At 43.3% G+C, this 15,094-nt stretch overlaps 1 protein-coding gene and 1 pseudogene across 7 annotated transcripts in view; both read right to left on the bottom strand.

The window, feature by feature from the left end:
* Positions 1-15,094, bottom strand: part of CALD1 (caldesmon 1) — a 223,395-nt gene that overhangs the window by 56,582 nt on the left and 151,719 nt on the right. The gene's annotated exons all lie outside the window — the stretch shown is intronic.
* Positions 4,461-5,241, bottom strand: LOC136324561 (small ribosomal subunit protein eS1-like; annotated as a pseudogene).

The raw sequence follows: 15,094 nt of genomic DNA, 5'->3' as shown, positions 1-15,094 counted from the left end.
GTTAATATTTACAATTTATAAAGACCTCCTATAGGCCCTGGCCGGTTGGCTCAGTGGTAGAGCGTCGGCCTGGCGTGTGGAGGTCCCGGGTTCGATTTCCGGCCAGGGCACATAGGAGAAGCGCCCATTTGCTTCTCCACCCCTCCCCCCCCTCCTTCCTCTCTGTCTCTCTCTTCCCCTCCCACAGCCAAGGCTCCATTGGAGCAAAGATGGCCCGGGCGCTGGGGATGGCTCCTTGGCCTCTGCCCCAGGCGCTAGAGTGGCTCTGGTCACGGCAGAGCGATGCCCCGGAGGGGCAGAGCATCGCCCCCTGGTGGGCAGAGCGTTGCCCCTGGTGGGCGTGCCGGGTGGATCCCGGTCGGGCACATGTGGGAGTCTGTCTGACTGTCTCTCCCCGTTTCCAGCTTCAGAAAAATACAAAAAAAAAAAAAAAAAAAAAAAAAAAGACCTCCTATAATTAACACCACCCCACCAAATAATCCAATTAAAAAATAGGCCAAGGACCTGAATAGACACTTCTACATGGCGGATATCCAGATAGCCATATGAAAAGACACTCAGTGTCACTAATGATCAGAGAAATGCAAATTAAAACCACAATGAGATGTCACCTACACCTATCAGAATGGCTATAAGCAATAAATCAATAAATGACAAGTGTTGGCGAGGACGTGGAGAAAGGGAACATTTATGCACTGTTGGTGGGTGGAAAATTGCTGCAGCCACTATAGAAAACAGTATGGTGAGTCTTCAAAAAATTAAAAATAAAACTGCTAGATTAAGCAGCTGATCAGTTTTGTGGCTGATTAAATTAATTGTTGATTAGATTGTGCAGCAGATTAGATCAGGGGCCGATCAGACCCGCAGTTGATTAAAGAGCCATTTAGAGGGGCTGTTTAAATTATGGACTGATTATATCAGTCTCGAGTAGATTAAGCAGTTGATCAGATTAGCGGCCAGCCAGTTTAAATGTTCAATGACTAGATCAAGCAGCAGTTCACATAGAGCAGTTAATTAGATTAAGCAATAAGAAAAAAGCCAGATAGAGAATTTATTAATTAAATTAAATATTGAGGGATGACTGTCTTGCATAAATGCAGAGAAAACATTCAAAATATATCTTTGTTATTTATAACTTTGAAATGGACACTCTGGCTTTCAATTACCTGGCTGAGTATCTTACCCCTTACATGTATGGGAAATAAACAATACCCCCATGTGTCCAGAAGTTGATTCTGGTTGAAAGCACAATTCCCTACTGTTAGGTTTCAAACAACTGAACTGAACTTACAAACCTGTGAAGAAACCTGTCTGACTCGTTTTCTCTATATATGTTCTTTAAAGGTTTCAAGACGTCAGAAAGAAAAGGAGCCTGACCCTGCCATCTGGAAGCAGGATATAAAAGAAGATGCCTTTAGAGCAGTGATTCTCAATCTTGGTGGCACAACAGAATTACTTGGGGGAGCTTTTTAAAACCCCTCTGCAAGGCTGTGTCCCAGACCAATTCAACCAAATCTGCTGGGGTGCAATCCAGGTAGTCAGGCTCCCCTGGTGATTCTAGTCTACAGCCAGGTTGAGAAACACTGATTCATAATGAGTGAACAGTCCCAGCCAGAGGCAGTTATGGCAAAGGAAGTATAGAGTCATTCAGAACATAGAGAGGGGTCCTGGCCAGTGGCTCGGGGATAGATAGTCAGCCTGGTATGGATGTCCTGGTTCGATTCTGGGTCAGGGCACATAGGAGAAGCGACTGTCTGCTTCTCTACTCCTCTCCCTTCTCTTTCTCTTCCCCTCCCACAGTTAGTGGCTTGGTTAGTTTGAGTGTGGCCCTAGGGGCTAAGGATAGTGTCGTTGGAGCACATCAGTCTCAGGCACTAAAAATAGCTCAGTATTTGAACATTGGCACCTGATGGGGTTGCCTGGTGGAACTCAGTTGGGACATGTGGGAGTCTGTCTCATTATCTTTCCTTCTTTCACCTAAAAACAATAATAATAATAATAATAATAATAATAATAGGTACAGTAGAGGAGCAATGGGCAAGTCTTTAGAGATCAGAGTGGAAATAGATGAAGCCCTTTATCTTTATGGTCCTAAATGCCAGGTTCTTTGTATTGATAATTGGGGTAGATCAGTATTTACAAGCAGAATGTAGCTGTTTTTTGTTGTTTATAAATATTTATTTATTTATTGTGACAGAGAAAAACAAAGAGAGGGACAGATAGGGACAGACAGACAGGAAAGGAGAGAGATGAGAAGCATCAATTCTTTATTGCGGGACCTTAGTTGTTCATTGATTGCTTTCTCATACATGCCTTGACCGGGGGGCTACAACAGATCAAGTGACCCCTTGCTCAAGCCACTGAGTGACCTTGGGCTCAAGCTGGTGAGCCTTGCTCAAACCAGATGAGCTCGCACTCAAGCTGGAAACCTTGGGGTTTCAAACCTGGGTCCTCCGCATCCCAGTCCGATGCTCTATCCACTGTGCCTCCGCCTGGTCAGGCTACATGCAGAATGTAGCTATTAATAAAATATTGTTGTGCAGATACAATTTTTAAAATTGGTTAAATATCCTGTGTGGTATATCCCTCATTCTCTTCATGACCAAATTTGACCTGGTACCCAGGAGGATTGGGTACCTATTACTTCAACCTCCTTTTGTGATGAAAACATCACATGACCCCCCAGTTCCAATATTTCCCCCATCATGAATGATTTTTGGTCAAGATGTTACTCTCAAAGCTCAGCTAAGGATCCGCAAGAAAACAATTGTTAGAATCTGTTTCATGGAATTGGAACTGTAAAAAAGAGAGAGAGGGAAAAAAAGGACGAGGTCGGGAGCCAGCCAAACCAACAAGGTTACCTGCCAAACCACACCTTATCCTCCTCAATCAGCAAAAATATCATCTACCGCCTGACTCCTCCCACCTCCCCAATAGCAGCCTGTTCATTCCCTTATTAGGAGACTGGCAGGGGCAAGGACGACCGCTGTGTCTGAGGCTCAGGAGTGGCTTCCACAACATGTGCAGCTCATCAAAAATGAGAAGAGGCTAACAGCCACTGAGGGAGGAGACTGGAAAAATGAAATCCTCACTCTGTGGACGGCAACCCATCTCGGTAGCCCACAATTACGGTTTTGGATTAAAAAAAAAAAAGTTTTTTTTAAAGGCCAAACCAAAAAACCCCAATCCTAATATATATACGGTATATATTTTAAATGCATTTTTTGGAAGGGTGTTTTTGCTCTAGAAATGCAGTCAAGGAATCTCAAGTTGAATGTTGAATGCTTGTGGGGAGTTGAATGGATAGTCCATGAGTACTGGGTCTGACCCTTCAAGAAGGGCTGGGCTTGGGTGGTCTCTTCCAGTTCTAGAGCACACATTTGAACCTAGCCAGAGGTGTCATTTGCTTTTCTTTCTTTTCTTTTCTTTTTTTTTAAACCTGGAACAAAATAAAAGCCCTGTCCTCTTTCTGGATTTCTGCTTCTCATCTGTCTACACAGGTCCCCTTTCCATGCTCTGTCCCTTGTCTTAGATAACCACTACTTTCTTTCCTCACAAGGTAGCACCGTGCACACCTTTTTCCTATGACATTGGAGGAGCTTCCAAATCAAAACGAGAAGTCTCCCTGTCATGGCCTGTGTCAGCAGAGCTGTCCTGTTAATTCCATCCTGTTTAGTGGTTAAGATGTTTTCAGAGTCAACTCAGGAACTCAACATTCATGCAGAGAATAACTGATGACAATTCTGACTTTCTAGAATTTACAGAACACATGCATCATGGAGGTGCTTTAATGTGATTGCTGGAATACCAGTGAGATGGACGCTATGATCATTTCTATGTCACAGCTGAAAACGTAGGCTCCGTGGAGCTGGGTGACTTATAGCCAGCCAGGATATCAGGAGAACAGGGGCTTTTCTAATTGGTGCTCTCGTTCAGCTTAAGGATGTCACAAAAATGTGGTCCTGCCCAGACAAAGAGCTCTGAAGCTACCAGAGAGAATTTAATCCTCAAGTACCTCAGGTTTCTCTAAACAAAGGGTGCTTGGGCCCCTGGGAGATGGTAGGAGGCCCCAAGACTCACCTCACTCCTCTGGGGTTAGGCTGCTGCTAGCAACTCATTCTGCTAAATCTGACACAAGTCATAGGTAACATTTCTAAAGCGAAAAAGTCAAACACAACAGCCACTGTCTATTTAAAAATAAACAGTAACATTGGTGGTTTAAAAAAAAAATAAAAGAGGAATGTACTTGACCAGCCAACCTTGACTTTGAATGAGTAAAGCAAATAAACAAATTGTTTAAAAGGACAAGGATGCTAATTTAATGGTGATAACTCCCATGTGTGCAGTACTTCTTCGGTGCCAGGCAATCTACAGGACACAGCTCATCTAATCCTTATAATAACATTGAATAGGCATGAGTATTCTTTATTTCTTTTTCCACAAATAGGATTTTTTCTTTGTCACCACTGAAAGCCTGAATTTTGAACAGATTGTTGGACTGGGGGCTCATTTCCATTAGCTCATTCACCTTCAGTACCTGTCTCATCCCCAATAGGTTTTCCAGCACTGCTACCTTCACCATGAAGCTCCGTGAGTTTTCCCAACTCAAGCTTGAGCATCTCCAGCACTTTGAATTTTCTAAGAAAGACATCTTGGGACACATTAGACTGGCAAGGCTTTTCTAGGTCTTTTCCAGTGCTATCTGGAATCAATTTATTAATCGTGTCTTTCCAGTCATTAGTCTGCACTTCTTGGGTCATGACTTCCGTCATCTTCTTTCAGATTGGGCAGACCTATTGATGCCGAGCATAAGAGGTCTTCTGAATCTGATGGTTGTGTTTTTTACTGAAACCAACACAGGATGGACAAAGCCAATAACCATCGGTAGTCTCAACATCAACATGAGCTTTAGTCGTGGTCTACCATTTTTTGACCATGGAGCACATTTTGTCATGGGTAAGAGCCATACCATGGAGATTACTCAGGCAGTTTGTGCCCTGAACACCCTCAGTAGTTAGCCTGAATTTTTCTAAATGCAACTTCCTCATTCTGCAGATCAGCTAGGCTCGCTTCAAAAACATGACCCTTGAGACCATCAGCTACAATTTTGGTTCCTTGAGTTGTCATGAGTAGTGTTTTCCCAATATTTCTTACACTGAATATAGCTGGTGCTTGCACAACGTGCCAATCTTCCTTAGCAAATGGATCAACCACTTTCTTCTTGGCTCCCTTTTTAGACATGGTTATTCTTATTTTAAGTCTAGACGAGCAAACCCAGCACAAATCACTTGCCCAGGATCACACATAGGATTTTAGCTACCATGTGGCTGACCCTGAAGTCTAGGCTGTATGCACCACTGCAACATAGCATCTCTAAATCTTTCCAGGTCTCAGTTCTTTGACTTTGACAGGACAGGGTTTAGATGTTAAGATATGGAGAAGTTCAAAATTATTCAAAGAGTTTATTCTCTTTGAGTTGACCTAGGAAAGTCATGTGATATTATTAGCAATGAAATGAGAGTGGTTGCTAGCTGAATGGAAGTCCGAGTCTCCCACTGGGGGAACAGATACACTCATTACTTCTCTGTAAGGCCCGGGAAACAGTATTTAATGCCCTGAACTGGCTATTTAAGGTAATGAGTCATGAAAGTTCAAAGACCCTCTCCAGACCACTTCTCTCACCCTCTCTGGCCCTGTCCTGCCAGCAGAAGCATCAAGCAGGATCTGATGTCATATTATAATTGCTGCCAGATTCTCCCACTCAAAGACCAGAGGTGAGAGTTGTGAAAGCATGGGCAGGGCATAACATCCGTTAAGTGTTAATCTGGAGAGAGCGAGGGAGCTACCAGAAGCCAGGCTGGAGCAGGCATGGAGCCAGGAGCCAGTCAACACACAACCCAGGCGGGGAGAGGAGGTGGGCCAGTCTATCAGCCTCCCTGGCCCCATTTTCCTCCTCTGTAAAATGAAGGTAGCCTTACCTAACTCATACAGTGCTGTCGAAGGGCTAAAGGAACTAATATTTCCAAAGTACTTAGAACAGCGTTTGGCACATAGCAAGTAGTACTACATGAATGTTAGACATTTTTATTATTTTGTTATCATTATTGTTATGATCCTCCTCTTCTTCCTCCTTCTCATCATAAGGGTTATAGGTCCTGTGCTTATATGTCTTCCCAGGTATGCTGTTCTTTCCAAACACAAAGGGGGAGAATTGGGCAGACAGGTTTTTCTGACTCAAGCACCTTAAACTCCTTTTCGTTGAAAATATTAATACCAGCCCTGGCCAGATAGCTCTGTTGGCTAGATTGTGGGTTTGATCCCCAGTCGGGGAACATATAGGGATAGATCGATGTTTCTGTCTCTCTTTCTCTCCCATCTTCTCCCTCTAAAATCAATAAATAAAAGTTTTTAAATGTTAATACCAGAGAAGACTGAGAAATGCAGAATAAGTGTTGAGGAAATTCTTTTCTTTTGTTGGTATTCTCTGTTGACTAGCTTCTCTGTCTTTGCTGTTTGAGGTGGAGTAGGGGTAGGCGTGGGGGGAGTTGCAACTCAAACTTCCAAAACATTTAATGCCTTTTCTCTCTCATTTTTCTCTGTCTCTCTCTTAATCCATGTCACCTCTCACTCATTAAAATGCAGATGGGAATTTATCACCAGACAGCCTTATCTTCCCATGCCAGAAAACACGCGTGTCCTGGTGGAAGAGGATAATCCCCCTTCCTATTCTTTGGGGCTGGCTTCACACCCAGAGGTAGCGGGGTCAGAGCTCTATGCGGGGAGGTTAGTCTGACTCACTACATGGCTTTGAACAGACTGCCTGTCAGCAGAGCATCCAGAAGTCCCCACTGTCCCCATATCTTTCTGCCAGCTGGCATTCTTATTGTACTGGAAAATTACTCCACTTACTGCTTATGAATTGAACTATGAAATGCTATGTTAAAGTACTGTACTTCAAATCTTTTAGGGCTTGTGATGGGTTGACTTGTGTCTGCTAAAAATGATATGTTAATGACCTAACTTCCAGTACCTCCGAATGTGATCTTATTTGGAAATATGGCCTTTCACAGAGGTCATCATAAGGTCATTAGGGTGGGACCGCTTCCGATATGACTGGTGTCCTTATAGAAAGGGGGAAATTTGGGCACAGAAACAGGCATACATTGAAGGTAGAGTATGTGAAGAAACATAGAAAATATGTCACGTGAAGTCAGAGGATTAGAATGGCAAGTCTTCATGCAAAACCACTCAAGACGGCCCGCAGACCCCCAAAAGCTAGGAGAGGACCTGGGACAGGTGCCCCTCACAGCCGTCAGACAGAGACAACCTTGCTTGTTAATTTTTTTTATTATTATTATTTTTTGTATTTTTCCGAAGCTGGAAACGGGAAGAGACAGTCAGACAGACTCCCCCATGCGCCCGACCGGGATCCACCCAGCACGCCCACCAGGGGGCGACTCTCTGCCCACCAGGGGGCAATGCTCTGCCCCTCGGGGGCGTTGCCCTGTTGCAACCAGAGCCACTCTAGCGCCTGGGGCAGAGGCCAAGGAGCCATCCCCAGCGCCTGGGCCATCTTTGCTCCAGTGGAGCCTCGGCTGCGGGAGGGGAAGAGAGAGACAGAGAGGAAGGAGAGGGGGAGGAGTGGAGAAGCAGATGGGCGCTTCTCCTGTGTGCCCTGGCCGGGAATCGAACCCAGGACTTCTGCACGCCAGGCCGACACTCTACCATTGAGCCAACCGGCCAGGGCCTTGCTTGTTATTTTTAAGATACCCAATATGCAGAACTTGGTTTCCACAGCCCTGGGAAATTAATACAGAACTCAATTTAAAGATCGAATGGTTCTACCTTCTTTTTTTTTTTTTTTTTTTTTCATTTTAGAAAGAAGAGAGAGAGAGAGAAGGGGGAGGAGCAGGAAGCATCAACTCCCATATGTGCCTTGACCAGGCAAGCCCAGGGTTTCAAACCGGCGACCTCAGCATTTCCAGGTCTAGGCTTTATCCACTGCGCCACCACAGGTCAGGCCGGTTCTACCTTCTTAATACGATTTTTTCTGGCCCTTTCTAGCACCTTCTACTGCCTATTTTGGTGAGTGGTTCATTACAGTGAACCTGCCACCCATCTGATATATGGAGATGCCTTCTATTGTAACTTGTACACTTATTCTCCCCTCTGCTGTGTTCCTTTTGCTCTTCTGGTATCTGGTTATCTTGGTTGGAGATTTACCTACAGCTCTGAGATGGGCTCATAAAACTCTCATCTTCTTAGGCTCCCGGGGGGCAGCCAGGTAACAGAGTTTCCATTCCCTGCGTGGAGGGGATGTTATACAGAACCTCCCTCCCAGCCCATAAATCTTTAGGAGAGACAGGCTCAAAATACTTTCCTGTGTCAAATTCAATGCGTAAGTAATGTCAGAAATTTTAAGACATAGAGAGTGGAGGGAGAGTAAGTGGAAAATAAATCTTTCCCATGATACTAACTCCTAGTAGACCCGGGGCGGTTCAATCTGTCTTCCAGGCTGCATCCCCGGGGATGACTAGACGTGGTATGTACTAACTGGGTGCCTTCACTGGGGCGGGGCAGGAGGGGGATGTCTCTGCCTGTGCCTGAGTCTAAGGAGCCCTTTCCATTCTGTGATTAGGAAGTGCTCTGTTCACTATTTACCTAACTGATAGAAGAATGTCATTGTCACATAGGCTTCCCAGGATGCATAAGGTTTGCCCTACTTGTGGAGACCTCAGCAAACTAAAATGCAGAGGTGAGGACCAGGCTTGTTGCTTTAAATTCTAGGATGTCTGTTTGGACAAGAGTGTGGTGGTTACCAAGGGTGGGGGGGGAGGGAGGACATGGGAGGGAGGGAGGGAGAGTTAGGGGGAGGGGGAGGGGCACAGAGAACTAGATAGAGGGTGACGGAGGACAATCTGACTTTGGGCGAGGGGTTTGCAACATAATTTGATGACAAAATAACCTAGACATGTTTTCTTTGAATATATGTACCCTGATTTATTAATGTCATCCCATTACCATTAATAAAAATTTATTAAAAAAAAAAAAAAATTCTAGGATGTCTGTATACTTATATTATGGATTGAATGGTGCCCTCTCCCAAAATATGATGAGGTTCGAACCTCTAGTATCTCAGGATGTGACATAATTTGAAAATAAAGTCTTTACAGATGTCAAGTTCAGATAAGGTCATTAGGGTGGGGCCTAATCTGATATGACTAGTGTCCTTACCAAAAGGGGAGATTTGGACACAGAGACAGACACACAGAAGGAAGGTATGTGAAGAGAAGGAGGGAGAATGTCATGTGAAGGAAGAGACGCATTGGAGCCACGATGCCACAAACCAAGGGACAGCCAGGGCTGCCAAGGATCTGGAAGTGGCAAGGAAAGATCCTCTCCTCACAGGACTGAGGGAGCATGGCCCCGCCGACACCTTGACTCCTAGCAGCTAGAATGGTGAGACAATAAGTTTCTGTTATTCTAAGCCACCCACCTGGTGGTGGTTTGTTACAACAGCCAGTAGGAAAAAACAACTCTCCACAGTTGTTCATGCTTTTGTAATTACCGGAAAGCCACCTCGATCCACCCCCAGGCACCCCATTCATACCAGTAATTACCATCGTTAATCACCATCCCCTCAACATCCTTCTGAGCACTTACCAAGTGCCAGGCACTGTGTTAATCACTTTACATACATTTCCCTCTTTTTGTAGGTAAATAAACTAAGAAAGCCAGTGCGAATGAGTAATTTGCTAAAGGGCATGCAGTTAAGATGATGTTGACTCGAATCTGAATCCAAGTTTATCTGGAGTGCGAAGTCAGTATTCTTAATTTATACTCCCCTTACCTGGCACAATCACATCAAGATTGGCAGCATCCAAACCTCTGGCAAACAAATCCTTACATCCTATTGCGCCCTCCCTCACCATGTATCTGGTTTAGGCCCAAAGTAGTAATTCCATAGTGGGCCCCCAACGTTCACGTTTAGCAAGTTTCATTTAACCTGAGTTGTCCAAAGTGTAGCAGTATGGGTTACCATTTTTAAGCAGTCAGTAAATGGACCAACTAAAATCAGAGCAGAAGAACTCTTCTGGCTTTTCTAATGTAGATGGAACTTGTGATGAATATACATCAATCTCAAACTGAATTGAGCTGCCTTCCACCCCGGGCAGTGGGGTGGAAGTGACTTTCTTGGCATAAGATATCAAGCCATCTCTTTTCTGGGGTCTTTAGGAAGGGGAGCGAAAAAGGAAGGAAAAGGTAGAAAATGTAACACTGATTAGGTCTTGGTCAGGTAGCTCAGATGGTTAGAGCATTGGGTTAGAGTCCCGATACACCTGTGATCTTCAGGGCACATACAAGAAACAACCAGTAAGTGTATAAGTAAGTGGAAAAACATATCAATGTTTCTCCCTTCTCCTCTCTCTCTTAAAAAATAAAATGTAGAACTGATTAAACATCCACTATGGTTTACACACTGTCACGTGACGCGTTCATTCAATTTTCACTATACCTGCAAGACTGGTATTATACCTGTTGTTTTTTTTTACAGATGGAGAAACTTAGGCACAGAGAAATGAAATGGCTTGCTCAAGGTCACACACTTTGTAACGAATGAGGTCTAAATGCAGACGTGGAGTCAGGATATCTGGCCCTGGATTCTCATCTGTCAAGAATGTGCCTGTTTTGTGCAATGAAGGGTAGGTCTGGCTAATAGAAAGAGTACTGAGACCCCTTTTCCAACCAATAATGCTACTTCACTCCAGAAAGTCTACTTGTGAGATGACAGGGATGAGTTCCTATTTATTTATATTAAAAAAAAATTTTTTTAATTGATTTTAAAGAAAGAGAAGGGAAGAGAAGAGAGAAACATTGATCTGTTGTTCCACTTATTTGTGCATTCATTGGTTGATTCTTGTATGTGCCCTGACCCGGGATCAAACCTGCAATCTTGGTGTATGGTGACGATGTTCTAACCAACTGAGCTACCCGGCCAGAGCCAGTTTCCTCTTTAAAGCCATTCTGTCTGGCCTGACCTGTGGTGGCGCAGTGGATAAAGCGTCGACCTGGAAATGCTGAGGTCACTGGTTGGAAACCCTGGGCTTGCCTGGTCAAGGCACATATGGGAGTTGATGCTTCCAGCTCCTCCCCTCATCTCTCTCTGTCTCTCCTCTCTGTCTCTCCCTCTCCTCTCTAAAATGAATAAATAAAAAAAAAAAAAAATAAAGCCATTCTGTCTGTGCCAAAGGTTCAGTGTACCTAACCCCCCGGGCCTCACTCATGAAAAAAGTTGCATGAACACAGTCTTTTTCAATTAAATTGTTAGGCCTATCATAACAATTTATTAAACAGCTGTGGAAATTATGTACATAAAAACTACAAATGTCATGAAATTACATTAAAGCTTGGTTTTAAAAACCACTTAAATTTTATGCATTTTATGTCTTTTTCTCTGGAAATTTTGCAAGATCGTTATGAGCTGTAGCCCGTGGTGGGGTGTTGCTGATCTGTGTAAAGAATGTTTTTAGCCTTTACAGAGCAAAAGTGGCAACTTTATTTCCTTCTCTTTGGGGTGAATGTAGTCCTTATTGTATTATAATATTATTTTATATGACCTCTGTTACATACAAAAGGAGTTATTTGGAGAATCGAGTTCTGGAAATGGTGAGTATAGACATTCCTTGTCAGGATCAGACAGCAGTCACGGGAGGGTAAGGAAAAGACAAGGACTGCTAATGTTGCAGGCAGAGCTGGCCTCTAAGAGACAAATGTCTAGTGTGGGTTAGCCCTAAATAGGAGTTCATCAGCATAGAAAAGGCCAGACAAAAAATACCAGGCCCTACACAGGAAGTTCAGGACTTGAGCGAAATATTCTAATCAAAATCTGTGTGGCATGAGGTTTCCAATCAAATTATAAGGAACAAGTGAAAGATCAATGAGAAAAGTACCATATTTTCTCTACAAGTTGATATTGCCTTCATAAAAGTTAATCTCCTTTATCGGTTACTTTTTGCTTCATGTCAGTTGTTTTTAATAAAAAGTCATCTTAAACACAGTTGGAAATTAGTGTTTATAAATCCAGCAAGCCAGGGCGGATACGATCCGACAAAGCACACTCTTTCAAAACTGACTCGTGAGTTAAAAATCCACCGACCACCTACTTGCTTCCTGGGTTTTATAACCAGAAAAAGTATTTACAGGCAGAGGAGTGAGGATGGCCCGGCTGAGCTTCTTAAATACAAACCTAGTTACGACATCACAAACAAATGCCACTCGGAGATTTTTATTTACAAAGTTGCATAATACTATATAGCCCGGGCAAGAATCTCTTCCCAACTCTACAAAAACAAATGGTCTCTCTAAGTTTGTTCCTTGCATGTTACATTTTAATTGAGAAAATAAGGCTCTTTAATCATGATGTGCATTTGCCTTGTACTTAATATCTGCCTGTATACTTTAACTGCATGTCATTTTAATGGATGGCCTCCCCCCCCCCCCCCCCCCCCCGCCTCTCAGAGTTACACCAAGCCGGCATGTGCCTCTCCAGTTTATAGCTGTGTTGCAGGAAGATGAAGTGGCTTCCTGGACATCACAGTGCTGATTATTAAAGGAGCTAGGCCAGAACCCAGACACTCTGATTCCCACCAGAAAAGCTTCCTCTTAAACCTCCAGGCGGACCCCAGCTGCAGGCAGCCAGTGTGGTCATGGGTCAGCAGAGCCTTCCGAGCTGCTCCGAAGGCAGGGGCCAAGGTACCAAGTTCATGCAGTATGATCAGTGGTTTGCAAAATTCAGTTTCCAGCTCCTGAAATCTATTTAGTAGGTTGTGACCACTAATTTTAATGAAATAAAAAATATACAGAAAGGCTGACTGGTGGTGGTGCAGTGGATAGAGCATTGACCTGAGATGCTGAGGTCCCAGGTTCGAAACCCCAAGGTCTCTAGCTTGAGCGTGGGTTCACCAGCTTGAGCTCAGGGTCGCCAGCTTGAGTGTGGGCTCATTAACATGATCCTATGGTTGCTGGCTTGAGCTCAACATTGCTGGCTTCAGCAAGGGGTCACTGGCTTAGCTGGAGCCTCCATCAAGGTACATAGGAGAAAACAATCAATAAACAACTAAAGTGCCACAACTATGAGTTGATGCTTCTCAGCCCTCTCCCCTCCTCTCTCTCTCTCTCTCTCTCTCTCTCTCTCTCTCTCTCGCGCGCGCGCTTTCTCATTTAAAAAAGAAAGGGTATAGAAAATATCAGGAGGCAGGAAACTAAATCAAAAAGATATCTGTATTCCCACATTATTGTAGCATGGACCACAATGGCCAAGGTATGAAGACAGCCAACATGTCCATCAATGGATGAATGAAGTAAAAACAGGTACATATATACACACACACACATATATATACACATTTATAATTTATATGGTGGAATATTACTTAGCCTTATAAAAGAATGAAATCCTGCCATTTGCAATGTGGTTGAATCTAGAGGGCACCATGCTGATAAAAGCCAGACAGAGAAAAACAAACACTGTATGGCATCACTCATATGTAGAATTAAAAAATAAAAACAACACACTAGAATGCTGTTTGCCAGGGGGTGGAGTTTGGGAGAGGTTACTAACAGGGTATATACCCTTTCAGCTGTAAGATGGATAATGTCTGAAGATATACTGTATAGCAGGGGTCTCAAACTTGCAGCCCGCGGGCCCCGAACAATTTTGTGCGGCCCACAGACTAATCCACAAAGTTCAAAATATTTTGGATAAAATTAAGTAAGCCTAGGGGCCTACTTGTATTTTTCATTTCTCTAGCATCCTAGCTAGATATTAGCTTAGTTAACAGCAGTTGTGATGCGAACTACAGTTTCTGGTCGTTTTGTGACACTGAGTAAACTGCATGTACGATTGTGCTTGTTGTACTGATTTTTTTTTGTTTTCAACTGCAGTGAGAAAAGTGTTGCTTAACAGTTGCCTTTTGTAGACCTAGTGCAGCCCGCCGAATGGCTGTGATCTTGCTCTGCAGCCCACATGCTGAGTTGAGTTTGAGACCCCTGCTCTATAGCATGGTGACTATGGTTGAAATACTTTATTATATAACTGGAATGTGCTAAGGAATTAGAACTTAAGTGTTCTCACCAAACAAGAAAGGGAAAAGAAGGTAAATATAGGGGTGATGGATGTGTTAATTAACTCCATGGTGGGACTCCTTTCACAATGTACAGCTATATCAAACCATCACATTGTATACTTTAAAGATAAAGCTAACACAAAATCTATAGTACAACACACACAAAAAATACCAGGGAGCATTCACTGTATACAGCAAGAGTGGGCGCTACTTTGTGAAATATTTGTTTTAAGTCCATAGGTGTGCGTGTGCATATATATGATACTAAGTCACAAAATAAACTTAATTTTTTAAATTTAAGATTATTTTAACCTAAGTATACCGTATTTCCTCATATATAAGATGCACCTTAATTTTGGGGCCCGAAATTTGAGGGGAAAAAAGTATTACATAAAGTTATTGAACTCACGTTTTATTCATCATAAAATTCATACAACTCCTCATCACTGTCAAAACTCCCATCCATTAGCTTGTCCTCATCTGTGTCTGATGACAAATCACTGTCTTCATATATTGCCTTGTCCTCAGTTTCATTTATGGCATTTGAAATGCCACAACCACTGTATAAGATGCACCCAGTTTTTAGACCCCAAATTTTTCAGGAAAGGGTGCATCTTATACATGGGGAAATATGGTAAGTTAAAAGAGTCTTGCATTTCCTTCAGGGGATCGGAGAGAAAAAGAAAACAGGAAAGAGTCAGGTAGCTAATACTTGATCCCTTGGTAGGTATATGGGGTCTGAGAACAGCCACACAGAGAGGGATGTTGAGTGTTAGGTGATGGGGGAGGATGGAAGAAAGAGGCCTGAGTGGGTGGAGGTTGGAAGACTAGATTATCTTAAAGCCAGAACCTGTGTTTTGTTTCTTTTATGTTCTTAGCTCCCAGCCCAGCAGCACTAACCAGCACAGGAAGATCTTTCATGAATATTTGTTGAATGAATGCATAGAAATTAGTGAAGTTTACAGATT

This window comes from Saccopteryx bilineata, chromosome 2, assembly GCF_036850765.1.
Source record: "Saccopteryx bilineata isolate mSacBil1 chromosome 2, mSacBil1_pri_phased_curated, whole genome shotgun sequence".
In the NCBI taxonomy this organism is placed as follows: domain Eukaryota; kingdom Metazoa; phylum Chordata; class Mammalia; order Chiroptera; family Emballonuridae; genus Saccopteryx; species Saccopteryx bilineata.
This window is presented reverse-complemented; position numbering and strand designations above follow the sequence as displayed.